Below are 18,297 nucleotides of genomic sequence, written 5' to 3'. Positions count from 1 at the left end.
AGAAATAAATAAAACTGGCGACTTTTATTACAAATGGGAGCAACCCTCCTGATGTAGGCAATTCGCATGATTTACCGTTTTTTGACAACCACGTAAATATATAGTAAAAGACGCTGAGCTTGTTGTAAACGTTGGTAAATTTTGTTATTGATATACAAATAACCTTAGAGAATAAGTCTAAATAGTTATGTAATATAAATTACGCATCCGCGCATTAGATTTCCATCAAATTTTACAGTCATTTCAAACCATCCAGTAATGTTTGTGTTATAAAATATTTTTATAAATTTTCTAGAAATAGATGCATATAATAATACAATTTATATTGTGTTTGTGCATACATCACGCTTCTATATTATTCTATTCTATATTATTCTATTCTATATTATTCTACATAGTTGATAATATCATTATAATTAAGTTGATATAATAATAAATATTTTTAACTTTTTGATCTAATTAAAATCAAGAAATATTTCTATCTCACCCTTGTAGTGAGTATATAATGTCATCAAAATAAATAACAAGTAACATCGACAAATAACAAAATACCTAATAATACTGTATTGGCTACATTTTTCTCCCTAAAGTAGATAAAATAGATTTGTTTCCAAAGATAAGGAACTTGTACTATGTGGTTAACGTGATTTCTTAGGGTAACTTAATGTTGAAACTTGTTCATGGAGCGGTCGTTCTGTAAATTACGGCTATGCCACTTGAGTGAACAATAAGACCCTCGATTCTCATGGGGAAATCAAACCTTTCTCGATTAAATTGTCATGCTTCTTCGACAAGGGGACAAAATTGGTGTTGACACTTTGAACTCCAATTTTAACCATATTAAAATATGATTTATTAGCAACCGTCCCGACTTCGCCCTGATGATTATGACAAAAAATATACTTTACCTTGTCATAGATTATATAATATTAGACCCTGTGCACCACTAATAACAGGGGGAGGGGGATGGGATTGTTAGTAATGCGGACTATCAGTCTCACTGCTTGCAATATATCCTGTTAGGTAGACCTCCACGAGGTCCCCCCTGGAAACTATCGTGCTGAATTCCACGTGTATTCATTACGATGGGCTAACTGATCTGCCTTTTTATTCTCACCTGTCATCCCTTACTGGTGCCCCGCCAGTATATACCATTAGCGCGGGCGGACGTTATCGTCATTCCATTATCATCCATTAAAAAAAAACACTAATAACAATATTCAGTATCGAGATAGAGTGGTGTTACTCAATTTCTGGTCAATGCCAAAAACTTTCTGTGTTACCTGTGATGGGAAACATGATAATAAGTTAAATTATCTGAGAGAAGGCGATAGGTTTGCCCTTGTTATCTTGAATCTTAATAGAATTGATAAAATACGAGTATGTCCAGTGTTACTTTCACCAAAATATTAACAGACGCCTCTGATTATACTCTGATTATATTATACTATATAGATATTATAATATAAGAATATTCATTAATTTATTCAATAATAAAATTATATTTTAATATACATTGATATATAATATGCTGGGAAATATAGGAGAATAACCCTTCGGTCAAAGTTTCAAGGACTTAAGAACGAGGGAATCTGAATAAGGAATTTTTGTTTACTTAGATCCCCATTAGACCCCCAATGGATTGAAACTTCTGAACTATGCTTCTAATATCATGCATTTAATCTAAGAACATGGAACATTATTAATTTGCTAACAGTGAAACTATATGTGTTTATATTGTTTTTGTATTTTATAGTAAACAAAATCAAGGGAAAGTATAAGAATTTACCGGATTTCTTCTGCTACTTTTTCTTCAGTACCAAGACACAAATTTTTCTATTTAAAGATTTTAGTCTTTTATCACAAAGGTACATGTTGCGAATGAATTTTTAACTATCAAACTAATACTCGTGCCTCCCACCAAATTGTTTATAATTACTCCTCTCCATCCAAAGGTTGCCTGGAAGAGATCGTTCTTAGCGATAAGGCCGCCCATTGTTTTTTCATTGTGATTATTTCTTGTAATTATTTATACTTATAATAAGTTTACTATTGTAATCTTTTGGAGGAAACAAAAAAGATTATCTATCTATCTAATACTTCCATTGCGTGGAACATAGGGCCACTTGTAGTGTTTCAGTATGAATAAGAGGGAAGAAAGAGAAAATTTAAAGGAATTATCGGTTTCTAACAATATGTACGAGTATAGAAGTAATAATTGTCAAAATTTTATAGAAATAAAAAGATAATATACGAAATAAAGTTATGATGTACATGACCTCCTTCATGTGTTAACATCCAAGTTGTAATAAAAAATTGTTTACACAATATACTACGATGCCTGTGGTATTCCAAATGGGAAACTTGGGAAATGATAACAAATAGTATTGAGCATATCATACAGCGTCATTAAATTCTAAACTAAGCGAAGCTTGTACTGTTCGATTGGACTATTGGTATAGACTAGACAATTGATAAACGATTACTAATATAATAAAATTATAACAAGACGATATCTGGACATGAAAGATATTTAAGAAAAAATATTATAAGGGTTTAGAATCCCTAGGACCAACCAGAAATTTTGTCTGTCTATCCATCTATGTGTAGGTTTGTCCAGGTATCACGCAAAAAAAAAATATTAGACTAAATTAAATGCAGTTATCACAGTTGTGTTTTAGAAGATCTAAATATCATATCTGGTATATGTTTCGTCTCCTTTATTGGTTTTCGTATTTCTGAAAACACGCGTACGAAGTAACGGGAAATATATGCTAAATTAGTAATATAGTATAGTAGTATATATTTAAGTATCATCCATTTCATCATTATCATCATCATCATATCAGCCTTTAACTGTCCTCCGCTGAATATAAGCCTTCACCTTAGGGGTTTTGCCAGTAGTTGCCATGCTTGATTGGCAACCGCAGTTTAGCTTTAGGGAAGTTTTAAGAAAGACGCTGTTGCCCATACCTAGTCCTCCTTAGTCGCCTCTTATCACACCCACGGAAAAGGAAGAGATGGTATATCCTATGCCGGGACCACATGGAAAAACAAATTTAAAGTAAAATTATATATGTAATTAGATTTTAAATTTACTATGCTACATGACAAACACTTATTTATTTATTAAATTTTTAAAACCAAGTTCGTATTTATTTTGTGACCAAAAGTTTTATGAACACAAAAAATCGTGCCGAAAATCCTGAATAGGCAATTTGTCGAGTTCTAAAGTCTCCAAACTTGTTAGCAATAAGGTAAACGTCTTGTCACCCTTGCCATTGTATCTGATGGACATTGATTAATATTGCTACCGTATCTTTAAGGCAGCTGTCAGTAATTACAAAAGATATCATATAATCTTTGATCTTATTTATGGGATAACGCAGTGTTTTGATAGTGACCTTATAATTAATATGCCCTTTCAAAGTGACCGCAATTCAATCATTATGAATTGAAATCAAGCTAAACAAAATTATGTCATTTAAATTTCTTACCATCTTTGGTAGTAACAAAGTCATTAATAAATCTTATTCTAAGAGGAAACAGTGTTCTTATCTCTTGTTATGTTGGCTTCAAATATGCCGAGTTTAAATTTCATATCATGATTTTAAAATTTATGTTCTTAATGACATATAAACTTCGTCAAAATATAGGTGTATTTGAGAACTTATTTCATGAAGATGGTGACGGGTTTTTCAAAATAACGTTACGATCATAGGTAAAGCCGTGAGATACAGCTGGCAGAATAATATTATATAAAACATTGACAAACAAGAATTGAATAACTGAATTATCTCAATCGGTCATTAATTTGGCGACAATAAAATAAGTTTAACAAATTTGTTATTCTGCAGTGTTGATGTTGCAAATTCGGCTCTAAATTTATTGTACAGTTTTAACAAAGAGGCGAATGTCTGTTTGCAGTTATTTCTTAAGAAAGTCAACAGAAACATTTTGTAGAAACGTAAATATTCTTGATTGTAGCTTTCGATTAACTTCGACATTCATTGTCTCCATCGAAAAGTTGCCTTTTTAATCATATTATTGGCAAACGCAATTTATAATGGAGTTAAAAAGGAATGACAAGGAAAACAGTTTTAAAAATAATAAAATACAGCCACGGATGGTTACTTTTATATAATGAGAAGCAATTTTAAGGGCTTTTTGTCGTCACTCAAATTTATTTTTAATGATGCTTATAATATAATTTTGTCACTTGAACAGCTAAGGAGTGATCAAATTAGCGAGTTACGGTTTTAATTGACGGATTTGTTCATGGAGGTCATCTTAAGTAGGTAATAGATTATTTATCTATTATCAACAGATAAATACTCAATTCTATATCGATTATATAATTATATATCGGTAATTGAGTAATGGTGATTATCTCTCGCTTCGATATATTTATATTGAAGAGACTTTCAGATGAAATTGAAACAATTATCGTAAACGGCAAAGAAAGCAAGTTCATTAAATTTCCATTAATCAATCTACTAATAATATTATAATATAATATGTAATACTATTTATAAAACGAAATTATATTGTATTATTATGTAACTAACCTTACCGGATGGAGATTTTGTGCAGTATTCGTCTGTATGACGATGTTGTACTTTAGATTTAGATGACCTCTGTCCGACTCGTGTTTCTGCCGTAAAACAGCTGCGCTTGTATGGCAATGTTTAAGTTTGAAAGAAATGCCAACTTATGAGATGTGTCACGGATGTTACAGTGTATTCTATGACGTCCACGGTGTTCTTCATATCGATGATGATTAATGCTTTCCATCAGACGGATCATGGACTTTTTACCACTCTAAGATTAATAAAAAAAAATTAACACTTTTTACGTCTGATATTAAATAACTATCTACTCAGATTCATTGCCGATACAAAGCGAAAATGAAACGCAGAAGTTTTTAACTTAGTTATGCATGCTGACTATTTCGTTTAAAATGAGAAAATAATTACGCTTCATTTCTCCACTCGTTTATGCACCTGCAATTTTCCCTTCATTTAAAATTATGTTAATTTTTGCCCGAGTTATGAAAAAGTTATATTGATATGCCGTGATTTCCAGTTATGTACTTATAAATAAAATATTTTTCTTGCAACTCTTGAACTGATTATGATAACTCTTTGTGTAATCGATGCGACGTCTATGTTGCTCCAGTATTATAATTTAAGAGATTTCGAAAAGGACAGTGTTCTCAATTCGTCTATATTTTTTTCTGTGTAGATATATAGTTTACACAATATTTTTGCCCGTTTTTAACTACTTTATAAAATTCTATTTTCTACTATTGCTACTGATAACATATCGCTTTTAAGTTAGTTTTTTTTATATATAATATACCTTGTTAAAACTGTCTATTCTAATAGCACAGTAAATATAAAACTTAACTTCGTTGGCCCTATATTTCAAATTCTAAAAGGATTTAAATAAGGTGACTCTCTCTCTCTTCTACAATACTCAAAAATATCTTCGAAGAGATATTTTGAGAATTATCATTATATAGGAAGCAAAAAAGCATTTCAATATACAATAAAAGGCTCACAATCCTTTAAATTACGAACGACATCGTCCTTTTGTCTACATAGCTAAAGAACTCGAGCAAATGCTCCAAGAACTAAATAGAGCAAGCCTTAAGGTTGGATTGATGATGAATAGGTCCAAGATCTATTTAAAGACAAGTAGCACAAGACTTGAGGTTATAACAGAGGGGCAAATAATACATTATATCGATATGTATATTTATTTGAGCCAATTAGTTCCTTTGAAAACAAGCAAGAAAGGAAAATCGATCGTCGAATCGGAAACGCCTGTGCTACTAGCTGAGGCCATGTAGACTCTAATGATGATTGCTTTAGTGACCTTCAAATGGCACTAAACCGCAAACCCATTTACGCGTGTGTTTTGCCTATCTTGACTTACGTGCCCAAACCTGATCATTCAATGAGTTGCAGAAGTGCAGATACAAGGTTGCCAGAGAGTAATGATACAAATAGTTTTGGGGGCAAAGAAGACAGATCATGTATCCAATATTCGCTTCCAAATTGGCGTTAAAGATGTAGGTCAAAAGTTGGCCGAAGTTAAGTAGGACTGGGCGGATCATATTAGCCGTATGGGCCCCGATGGATGAGCAAAGTTCTCCACTCAATGGGTGCCTAAAAATGAACAGTGTCACCTAGGCAGGCTCAAGAAGCGATGGCGTGACGAACTAGATGCATTTAAAAGGGATTGGTTTGAAGTGATCCTGAACAGGAAGTTTCAAAAGGAGATAGCGGATACCTTTGCCCAGTAGTAGGACATCATGACCTTTATCAAAGTATTGTATTATATAAATTAATTTTGCTATAACTGAAGTTGCTGTTTTATCAACTAATAAAGTTTTTAAATGATGTTTAAATGTTCATATATCTGAGAAAGACTACAAAGGGTGTACATTATCGTTTACCCCACTCTTGCTTGCATGACACTGTTCCGGTTTGAATGGTGGCATAAGACAACGAAATAGTACGATATAGAGGCATAAAGTTTTCGCATGTTTTGTCGTTCTCTTAATGCTCAGAGCATTCAAGCAGGTTGTCTATTTGTTTGTTGCCATTAATTAATTAGTTTTATAATAAAAATATATGTAATTAGTTGTAAGCTGTAGCTTTACCTGCGCGAATCGCTACCTGTGTATCATTTTTTTTAAAACGCATTAGAAATTTTTGCGTGAAAAAGTAACAAACGTCGATGAATGTAGGTTAATGTGAACGTTCAGGTTTATTATATTAATAGAATTAATACTGCTATTTTTATAGATAAAAATCTTAAATTGCAATATTTGCCTTTGTGAGTAAAATTTATCAAAAAAGGACACTAATCCTGTTATTAAGAAGCTACACGATATATATAATAATTAATTAGTGCGCGTTACTTATTATGAATGGCAACTAAAGTCCGTAAAATTAATATTCACCCCAAATATGGACAGTTCAATTTTAAACTCTGTCAACTTTACCCATTATTCATGGAAACTCCACGTTTCAAACTTCGAACTTTTGTATGAAATCTCTATAATAACCTTAGAAAATTTAATACATTTAAGTGATTTGTCGAATAAAAGTCGCTATTTTGTATTCAAAACGTAAATAGAAACAGCTGCGGTAGTAACGTATATTTTATTGTTAAGTAGAACAACAATATTATCAAAGCCGTTAAACGTTAAATTGGGGATATTATAAGTTTTAAGCGTTTATCTCTACTGGCTTTATTTGAAAGTCATCTGCATACCTCTGTTACACCTATATTTCTGTTAAAAGTTATCTGTGCTTGAGTTTTGTTTCGATTTAAAGGATAGAATACACCTATATAGTGAAATTTTAGGATACGGATGTCCCAATATATATTTATATTCATGTTTATTTTACTGAATTAGGTGTTATCTTGCTAAGTTCATATTACTGGCTATTTGATTAGATTTTTTTTTATATTAACGAGCATGCGGCTCACTTAATTATAAGTGACCACCGCCGCCCATAATAATCACCCGCGACGCAAGAGGCATCGCAGATCTGCTGGCGGCTTTTTAAAAAGGAATATGCTCTTTTCTTGAATGTTATGATGCCGTATTGTTTGCCATTCCAAGTTGCAGTCATTGTGTCTTGTTATCAATCTGCGACTTCGTATTTTATAATCCTCATTTAATTATTGTAGACGTAAAAAAATTAGTATATTATTTCATTTGACACTTTCACTTTTTTCATTTTCTTTATTCCTATTTAATACTCGCTTTTTGTCCGCTACCTTGTACGCGTGGACTTGATGAGTAAGAAAATCATTGAAATTGACTACTTTGAAATAACATATCAAGATAAAATATGTACAATATTTTAAGAATCTGTCAATATATTTGACCTTGTAATCCCAGCATGGAATAGGCCATCCTTTCCTTTCCCGTGCGTGTCATATGTGTTGACTAAGGGAGGGCTAGGGATGGGCAGCAACGTCCCACTTAAAATATCTCTAAAGCCGTTGCAGTTGCCAATCCGCCTGCAAGCATGGCAACTACTAGCAAAACCCCCCAAGGGGAAGGCTTATGTTCAGCAGTGGGCAGTTAAAGGCTATCAGCCTTTGACGATAATGATGATTTTAAAAATCAAGATAAATAATATACCAGCTCTACAGATACAGAATAGAAATCAGAATACAGACAGACAAATTTTCTATAAATTATTGTTTTGGCATCTATTGTTTTTATTAAGACTCCTCGTATTAATTTTTTAAATATCTTCCATATACAGATATTGTCCAGTTATAATTTTATTATATTACTACATAAAAATGCGAAAAATTTTAAATTTGAAACGATGGATGTACGTTACTCTTTCATACAAAAACTACTAAACGACTTTGAATGAAATTTTATACATGGCTTAGTTATATTTTAATTTAGTACATATGATACCTTATGTACTAACTCACGCGAGTGAAGGCGCGGAATATAGCTATTTTTAGCAACTAAAAATAGCGACTTTTATTACAATAACGTAACTTAGCTATTAGTTACTATAATAAAGTTGTTATAATAACTAAAGAAAGTAGGAAAACTGGTATTTTACTCATATAAAAGATATTTACATAATATTTCTTAATCGTTGGTACATCCTTATTGATTACTAACATTAAGTAAAAAAAGAAGGGTACCTTACGGCACAATACAATTTCAACTAGTTTCTGTGAAGAAAATCTTTACAATGTACTATATGAATTATTTTATTATAATATATTTACTAAAAATAACAATAAAATAGAATTCACTAATACGTTACTAAAATTTTGTACAAGATATCTATTATTAATGTCTTCAGTTCATCCCTGATCTTTACATTACAAAGAGTACATTTCCATAGAGGCTATTGTGTTGAAAAGAACCTATACAGCTCGATAACCTCGTACGAAAAGAAGTCAAGTTCTCTTTTCATTATTACATATATATTTTATCTATATATTTATATATCTATATATCCAAATAGAGATAATGGTATTTTATGAAATAGATGCCAGTATTTATGAGATATTTAAAAAAAAATGTAATATAAGGACTTTTAATAATATGGACAACAGAAGCCAAAACACTAAATTTTGGACATTTTTTCTGTATTGCGTTCTGTGTATTCTTGTATCACGTATACACTATTGTACTAAACTATATGCGGTTTCGACATATGCGAAGTGTAACTGTGGTAGTATATGCTTTATGTTGATACACTATCTAGAAATTGTATATTAATTGATCCAACATCAATGCGTAGATAGATATATAATTTATTTGCATTACTTATAGCACACAAATAACAACAAACATACACAATAAAAACCGATAAAAGAATGCATATACAAAAAAAAAGGAAAATATGTAAAATAAGTAAAAATTTTTTCTTTCATGCGTGTGCCCAAGTAACATAAAATGGTCACAACTCAGTTTATTGTTTTGCCCTCAAAAGAGCATGATATTTTATTGTGGCGTAAGAAGTTACGCTATTGTTTAATCATATACTCATATCTTAATGATTTAACATTGAAAAACAATTAATTTTGTTACTAGACTTGTACAGTAACAAAAAATACATTTAATTTTCAAACAGCAACTATGAGTATAACAATATTCTCAATTCGGCAAATTAATTTTACAACAATATTACTTAAAACTTTTTGCAATCAATTGGGTTTCTTTTTTTAATGATTGAAAATATAATGGTAACTCTGCCTGTACTATCAGTATATGTTGACCGGGTACCAATGAGGATGAAAGCAGGTCAATTAGCCTATCGTGACGAATTCCACAAGAATCAACTACGTTTTCTATGGGGAACCGCGTGGAGGTTGACCTGACAGGGTATATTACTAGAAATGGAACTGTTAGACTCTATTACTAGTAATTTTTTTCCTCTATAATCAAATAGGGTTTATTCCTGTGTTAGTTTTTTTTTTTTATTTTGTGTCAAATGAAGTTCCTATTTATAGTAGTAGAGAAAAAAATCTACTTATTGTAAGAAAAATCTATGTGTAGTCACGATTTCATATTCTAGATTAAAATATTTAAAATGTTATATATGTATAAATGTAGTTAAACTATACTGCACCGTGCTTATACAAATGTATTGTTATATTTATTACTTGTGAAAGAAAAAAAAAACAGTCTTTCATCCGTGTATCATTTGTATATCGCCATTCCTTTTATTTGGAGCAAACTGTACTTGTATAAAATTCTGATGAATAATCTATTCTGATATACTATTTATTGAAATCAAACCATTAGCTATATGTTAGACCAAAAATTCTGGTGTACATAACTATACCAGAATTTATACAAATAAATTACAATTTCAGATAAATATGAGTCAATGAATGCAAGCGGCTCTGAACTGTTTTCTATAGTTGTCTGGAGGAGTTTTAGGTTTAAAAGTGGGTTACGAACGACTGACAATAATGGTAATCAGTAGTAATACTTGAATAAAAATTCTTTCATAAAAAAAACTGACTTAAAAAATCTGGTGTTTTAATTTAAAAACCAAACTAATAAACCGATTTAGGTAAACTTTTTATGAGACTAGTCTATAAGTACTCGTATATCTTTTCATATTAAAAAAAAAACAATTTTTGAAATCAATTTACAATTGACTAAGTTGTGAGTAGCAAACGTAAAAAATACAATGAATTGAAGACCTCCTTTTGAAGTCAGTTGAAAAAATTAGATACCGTCTTTTCTTTAGAAATCGTGTAAATCATGTAACCTTGACCGTAAAGGATTACAAAGTAGTTTTTGGTAGGTACATATAAAGCCAAAATTCTTCTTGGAACTTTCTGCGGTTCTTACCTTACAAACGCGTCAATAAGCGGTTAAGTACGACAGTGAGGATAGAGATATCCGAAACAAGCTCGTAATCTGCTTAGCGCAAGCACTACCGGACTTATCTTCACGCTGGCGGATTGCTACCCTCGGGGACCACCAAATATTTCAGCTTCAGTCATCGCTCAAGATTTGTAGGGGTAGGACGTGTGCGCCACATCCCCTGCGCACTCACCACTTACTCCGTACGAGTATAAGTCAAATATTTTAATTTAGAATTCAGCTTCTTTAGACGTCTTTAAGTTCTTTTTTTAAAATTGTGATTTTTTTCGTGAAGACATTTTAATGATCAAGATTCTTGTGTTTTTGTAGTGCTGGTGACAGCAGTTTACGTTACCATTGTTGGCCAGTGTGTATGGTAAGTGATATTCTGGATTACAAAAACATATAAATATTTATTGACATGCAATCAAGTTCTAAAAAAAGTTAAAAATTATAAGAGTATTCTAAGATATAAAATTTTACTTATAGTTTTATGTAAAAAATTTTCAAGGATATTGTATTACTTAGTTGTGCACAATATGGCAACAAAGTTCAGGATGTAAAAATTATACCACAACAAATAAAAAAATAAAATAACAATTAAAATTTACCTAAGCTAATGAAGGAAGTATAATCTTAATGAAGTACGTGTAGAGCCTCATTTAATGTTAAAATTTTAAGTAATCATAATATTCTGACGATAAGTAAAATAAATTTCAAGTTAAGAAAAGATAATTAATAAGAAATTCATCACGGTTATTTTATATTTTCGAATACAATACAGAGATACGGGAATGTTCTATTGCGTAATTTTTCTTTCATAAAAAATGAACAATTTTTCGGCTTGTCGGCTTGTCAGTTATTGGACAGGACATGTACTCTAATTAATTATTTTCGGGTAGATAGTAAAGATCTTAAAAAAATATTCGAAATGATGATACAACGGAAATGGTAAAAAAAACTTTACTTACATATACAGGTAACATATATCACTATATATTATAAATTAATTTTTTTCTTTTAAAATAACAATTTATAAAAATAGGAATTTTTAATATATATAATTTAATTAATAAACAAAACTCAATTCAACTATTTAAAACTCAAAAAATTGTTATGATTTTTTTTTTAATTTTAACCGCAATTTTATTATCGCTGTATTATGCAGTACCTATAAGATTGTTGAAATAATATCTTAAATTAGATTTTCTGTATAATTATCATATTTATAATTATTTTTAATAATTTATCGAACTTTAACTTCATTATTTTCTTGGTTTCAAGATACCTTCTGTCAAATATTGAACTCAATTGCCAAAATAAATATACCTTTTTCGATTTTACTGAACTTTCTCCATTACCTTTGATGCGGTTTTATGTAACTTGAGTCAAATGGAAGTGCTTTTATTCTGTTTACTTAACAGATTGTATTATAAAACACGTTTTGGACCTTTATGAGAGTCATGAAGCTACAAGATTTTATTCGACTACCAAGGAGAATCTTCATAATGGAAAATGAGGAATATATGCAATTTCAAGTAGAGATACATTATAGCGTCCATATAAGGACGTCTTATGTACCATCCTTGGCATTGTTATCATAAAACTGGAAACTTATAGGTGTACTTTAATGCTTGATGCTTACATCATCAACATTAAGATTAAGTATTATACAGTTCATAACGATATAATATTACCCGTTCGCGATATCAATTTGGGTCTCATTTTGACACGCGAGATGTTTTAACCGTTCTAGAGAGTGTTTATTTACCACATTTAGAACGGCTTTAAGTGGTGACAGTTCAGTCGGATAACTCTTGATTATGACATGTAGATCCTGAATTTTCAAATTCATGTTTCGATAATTTAAAAATAATTCACTTGCTTTCGTGTTTCGGAGAATAAAACCATTATTCAGTAAATAATATCAGCTTACTTCGTGTATAGCAGCCTAAAACTCTTAATAACAGAGGGTGACCTTCTAGATATAGAACATCAATATTTTTTTATATCATTTAAGTAGTAAACAAGCACACGGCTCGCTTGATGGTAAGTGGTTACTGTAGCCTCTGAACGCCTATAATACCAGGAACATTAAGCGCGCATTACCGATCCTAAAAGGTTTCTTTGGCGTCTTCTTTACCTCTTTTTTCAATTAACTAAATTAATTATTAAATAACGTATTATTGGAACAAATTTGGAATAATGAGACCAAATTCTGTTGGATAATTTCCGTTTCATGTTTGAGGCTTAAACTTCTTTATTCAAGGTTAGTCTATCTTAAATAAAAAACGAAACTAACGGCTAAATTATATTAATACTACCCTTAATCCTAATCCTGTCTGGTATACAGATAAATTTATTTTTTTACTTTTACGCATTTTATTAAAGAAACATACATTTAATGTCAGTTATCAATGCATAGTGCAATAATGTATGTAGATATATATATTTTTAATGAGCCTATAATTGAACTTAAAACAATATGGTTTGATGAATCCTAATTAGTATCAATAATGTATACTAAATACGAAAGTTTGAAAGTAAATAAATTCAAAACCAATTATTTATAGTGAAGTAATTATCATAAATATTCGTACAATACGCTCGTAATTTTTAATAAAATTTTCTTCTTTTGTTGTGCATACTTATCCTCATTATCATAGGATTAGAATAATCATATCAAATTTTACCCAAAACATGTTTGAGGACTCTGAAAAATTTACATAAAAAAGAAATTATTCAACATATAAACGGAAGAACAAATTGTTAAATAAATATTTTTTTAAGTTTCAAAATTCACGGGTAGTAGTAAAATGTATATACCTACATAATGTGTATTTTTGGCGGTCCATTGTTTCTGTTTACCCTAACGGGAGACAGACGTGAGAGACATTTATGTATGAATGTATGTGTATATAGGTATGTAAGTACTAACTTCTTGTCTGAGTGGGCAGAAACAATGATACACTAAATAATTCAAACTGATCTTTTTTATTTATATTTATCCTGTCGCTCATTTTAATCATCATCATCATATCAGCCTTTGACTGTCCACAGCTGAATAGAAGCCTCCTCATTGGGGGGGCTTATATTTGCCAGTAGTTGCAACACTTATCAGGTGGATTAGTAATCACAATTAGGCTTTAGAAATGTTTTAAGATGGACGTTACTGCCCATTCCGCGCCCTCCTTAGTCGCCACTTACGACACCTACGGGAAAGAAAGGGGTGGCCTATTCTATGTCGGAATCACACAGCAATTTTAATTATGCTATCTGATTATAATTAATATAAATATATGAAATTTTTAATAATAAAATATAAATATTTACTTTCGTACTCTGTGAAAGGAAAGGAAGGGAAATATAATTCACTAAAATAAATAAGTATTACACAGTACTTATTGTAAATTGAAAGTTACTTATATTTTTGTTATTTGTAATCAAGAAGTAGATCCGAAGTAAATTGTTTCAAATTGTTTTCCCTTTTATTTGACTGGGTTTAGTCTTCTGCTATCAATAAAGTACTCCACGAATATATCGATACTGTATTACTGTTTGATTTTATGTATGATACACCAATAAAATGCCTTCGTGTACTCTATTTCAAATTGTCCTCTTTAGTACGTTTTCCTGAATTTACCTACATTACATGTATCATATGGAACTAGTATATATACCTACCAGACTCTCCGTAATGTAGAGTCTAGACAATTCCTAATGACATATACCTAATAATAAAAGGACTTTAACGCCGTAATGGCCTTTCTAAGTGCAGAGTAAGCTTTCCCCTTATATTTATTGGAGCCTTTTTCAGTCCTTAATTTAGACTGACTCAGTTGATGTTAAAATATCTTTTAAAATTTAACTCATTATAAAGTATATTCACATAACTAAGTTATAATACCGAATCCTGATATATCATTAATAATAGGTTGTGGAACAAACATTTCTACTTATAATATTTACAGCTTTCATTTTGATTTTATAGACTGTTTTAGTGGAAATCAATTAAAATATAAACAAACTAATAATTGGCCCGACTATAAGATAATCTGCTTGTTTGCAGTAGAGTACAAATAAGCAATCGAGTAATTCATTCGATTTGTTGCTAATTTAATAATGTCATGGGTGAACCAAAAAAATCATAATTATTATCATTACAACCTATCCATTGTCCACTGTTGAAGTGGGTTTTCACCATATTGTATCACAAAATACAATCCTGTGCCGCCTTCATCCAACGACATCCTGCAACACTCTTGAGATCGTCACTCCATTTTGGGCGGTCGCCCTACACTGTGCTTGCTTGCAAGGGGTCGCCACTTCAGTACCTTTCTTACCCATTGGTTATCGATTACTCAAACTATATAGCTGGCCTATTGCAACTTTGGCTTGTAGATACTCCAGACTATTGCGATCACTTTAGTTCTGCGGATTTCCACATACCGGATTATATATTGCAGTAAAACTCGGAGCATAGCCTTGAGCATAAAAAATTTTGAGAATGTTCCTGTAATAATTTCAATAGAACTTGATTCAATATTTACATTACGTTGTATTGAAACAGATTACAGTAGTAATGCTGACGTTTGGTTGAGATAGGTATTCGGAATTTAAAATACAAGTTTTTGATATTTTGTTTAATGGATAATAATGGAATAGTTACCCCGCCTGCGCTAACGGTATACACTGGCAGGGCACCGAGGCGAGGTGAGAATGAAAAGGCAGTTGTCCCATCGTGATGAATGCACCTAGTATTCAACACGATGGTTTCTAAGGGGGATTACGTGGAGGTCGATCTGATAGGGTATATTGCTAGCAATGGGATTTTTAATTCCCCTTACTACCAATCTCCTCTCCCCCCAGTTTTTGATAATGACAATTTTCAAACTAATGAACTGGGCCATGTCTTTAAAGTTAAGTCCGGATAATATAGTATTAGGTTACAATTGTCTTATGCGTATTTTTTATTAAAAAAAGTATTTTTTTTATATTTATTAATTTAAATGAATTTATATTTTCTAAACTTATATTCATTTTATATTTTACTAACTTACGTTTTATTTTAGTAAAATAATAAAATAAAATAAAAATTATTGCCATCATCATCATATCGACCTTTAACTATCCACTGCTGATTCTTCTACTTTTCATTTAAGAGTTTCCTCTTGTCGGTGCAACTAATTCATGCATCTTCCTCCAGCCAGCTCTATCCCAGGCCATATCCTTTATCTCCCTAAACGACATGACACCCAGTGTTTCTTTTATCTATTCCATGTAGTTATTCCTCGGTCTTCCTCTTCCTCTTTTGCCCTCTATCTTTCCTATTCTATGCTCTTAAAAAAATCGTCATGTCGTATAAGATGTCCCAGCATTTTGCCTCTTCTATTCTTACTGCTGATTATAGGCCTATTATTATTACCTTATTTTATTAAATTTATGAAATTATTTTTAAACTTTTTTTATATGAAATTAATTAATTAACTCCAAAACTAACGACACCTCTATACTGTGTTACACTTCTTATATAATTGATTTAAATATTCTTTTGCTCTTGGCACTCTTCTTGAAAGGTTCGCTTAAAGTGATTTTCTCTCCTAAAATATATAACAAGAGAAACAGTCTTTGAGGCGAACGGTTGACTCTCGTCTAAATCTGATTTTATTGCAGCCGAAAGTCGCCTACAAATAAATTTACTTTTTCATTGTATGATTTATTTTATTTCATCGTATCTTTCATGAATACTGATGAAAGCCTATGGCTGGCTGTTGTGAACAAGTTGTGAATTGTTTTCTGCTAGGGATATTGCTTTCCGATGTATTTTATTTTACTTTATGTAAATCCAAGTGGTATTTATCAATGTCTTACGTAATATAAATAAATAATACATTGTTATCTACGTAACCCTAACTAAACAAGGCTTGTACTATGGATATTAGACGTCTGCTAGATACCTGTGTACTTATACTTTTTTATGTATTAAAAGAAGTAATAAAAATACATAATTATTGAGATGCTTTACTTATATGTTTAGTTCATTAAACAAATATATTATTTATACAGTACTTATATATGTATGTATCTATAATTAATCTAATTATAAAGGGACACTGGGTTCATTGCTCGCTTTCGTGTAACTACAGGCTGTAGTTAAAAATTAGTGCTTTGCTTTTAAGCAAAACCATCACTCAGCTGTGGCCTATTTGTGTCACTGCGACATGGCGAAAATATATTTTATGTGTTTTATTTTATCTTTTATTTTTATAAATGTATAACTCATTTATTTGATTGTATAAATTTAGTTCTTAATGTACGTGTGTGCGCTCAAATGAACTGTCTATATGTATCTATCTGTCTGTACATTTTTTTTAATAGTTGATAATGAAATGGTAACCCTGCCTGTGTTATCAGTATACACTGGCGGGGCACCAGTCAGAGATGATAAGTGAAGATGAAGCAGATCAGTTAGCTCATTGCGACAAATTCACTAATGAATCAATCACGATGGGAACCATGAGGAGGTCGACCTGATAGGTGATATGGCTAGTAATAGAGTTGCTAATTACCGTTACTAACAATCCTTTTTCCTCTCATAATATAAATGTTTGTACTGTGTAGGGATAGAAGCCGCAAATCCAGTAATGTGTTTTAATGCTACAACACCAATCTCAAATAGTACCCTAGCAGACTAACAAAGCATATTTAATTATTTTTAAATACTCTTGTTAAATAAAGTGTATCAGATTTAGCATAATTTTTTGTAAGTATATTACAAATATAATACATTTATTTCGAAATTTAATTTCATTATGTACATTGTAACGAAATGTCAACAAAGTATACAGTAATAAAACATTCTAAACATTAATATAAACATCCTATATTAAAACAATAAATACGCTTCTCAATTAAAACTCTGTATTCCTACATTGCGTACCAAAAGCTATGTAATTTAGGCACAGTACGAGTGGAGCGAGACGGAAAAAATAAAAACGGAAGACAAATAAAATGGCTGGCAACAAATCACGGTTGAGGATGCGTAAACAGGCAGTCGCGAGTCGTGAGGGATCGCGGAACAATGTTCCTACACTGAAGAACTATTGCAGAAATTATTAACAACTGGATAAATTGCGATTCTGCTCGTTTACTTCAAAGAGAAACTTGTTTTGTCCTCCATTCTATCTTCACCAAGTAAATACCAATAGACCAACGCAAACTTTGTTAATTTTTTTCTCTAGAGACGTATCGTGGAACCGTTAAAGTACTTATCGTTAATCTTTTGAAGTTCGAGGGTGTATTTTGATTGAACTTGTTTTCAATCGACTTCAAAGAAGAACATTTTTGTGCGTATACGATATTTTGGCTGTTCCTGAACCTTTTTTAAAGGTTTCACATTTTAATTGAAA

At 31.1% G+C, this 18,297-nt stretch overlaps 1 protein-coding gene across 1 annotated transcript in view; it reads left to right on the top strand.

Annotated features, from left to right (window-relative positions):
* The first annotated feature begins 11,030 nt into the window (after nucleotides 1-11,030).
* Nucleotides 11,031-18,297, top strand: part of LOC113509808 (trace amine-associated receptor 8b) — a 72,953-nt gene continuing 65,686 nt past the window's right edge. The window contains exons 1-2 of the mRNA XM_031910917.2: nucleotides 11,031-11,091; nucleotides 11,219-11,264. The gene's annotated coding sequence lies outside the window, so the exon portion shown is untranslated. The remainder of the gene's footprint in view (nucleotides 11,092-11,218; nucleotides 11,265-18,297) is intronic.

Source organism: Galleria mellonella, unplaced genomic scaffold, assembly GCF_026898425.1.
Source record: "Galleria mellonella isolate WM207_F2 unplaced genomic scaffold, CSIRO_AGI_GalMel_v1 utg57, whole genome shotgun sequence".
Taxonomy (NCBI): domain Eukaryota; kingdom Metazoa; phylum Arthropoda; class Insecta; order Lepidoptera; family Pyralidae; genus Galleria; species Galleria mellonella.
The sequence above is the reverse complement of the archived record's forward strand: the minus strand, read 5'-3'. Positions and strand labels throughout refer to the sequence as shown.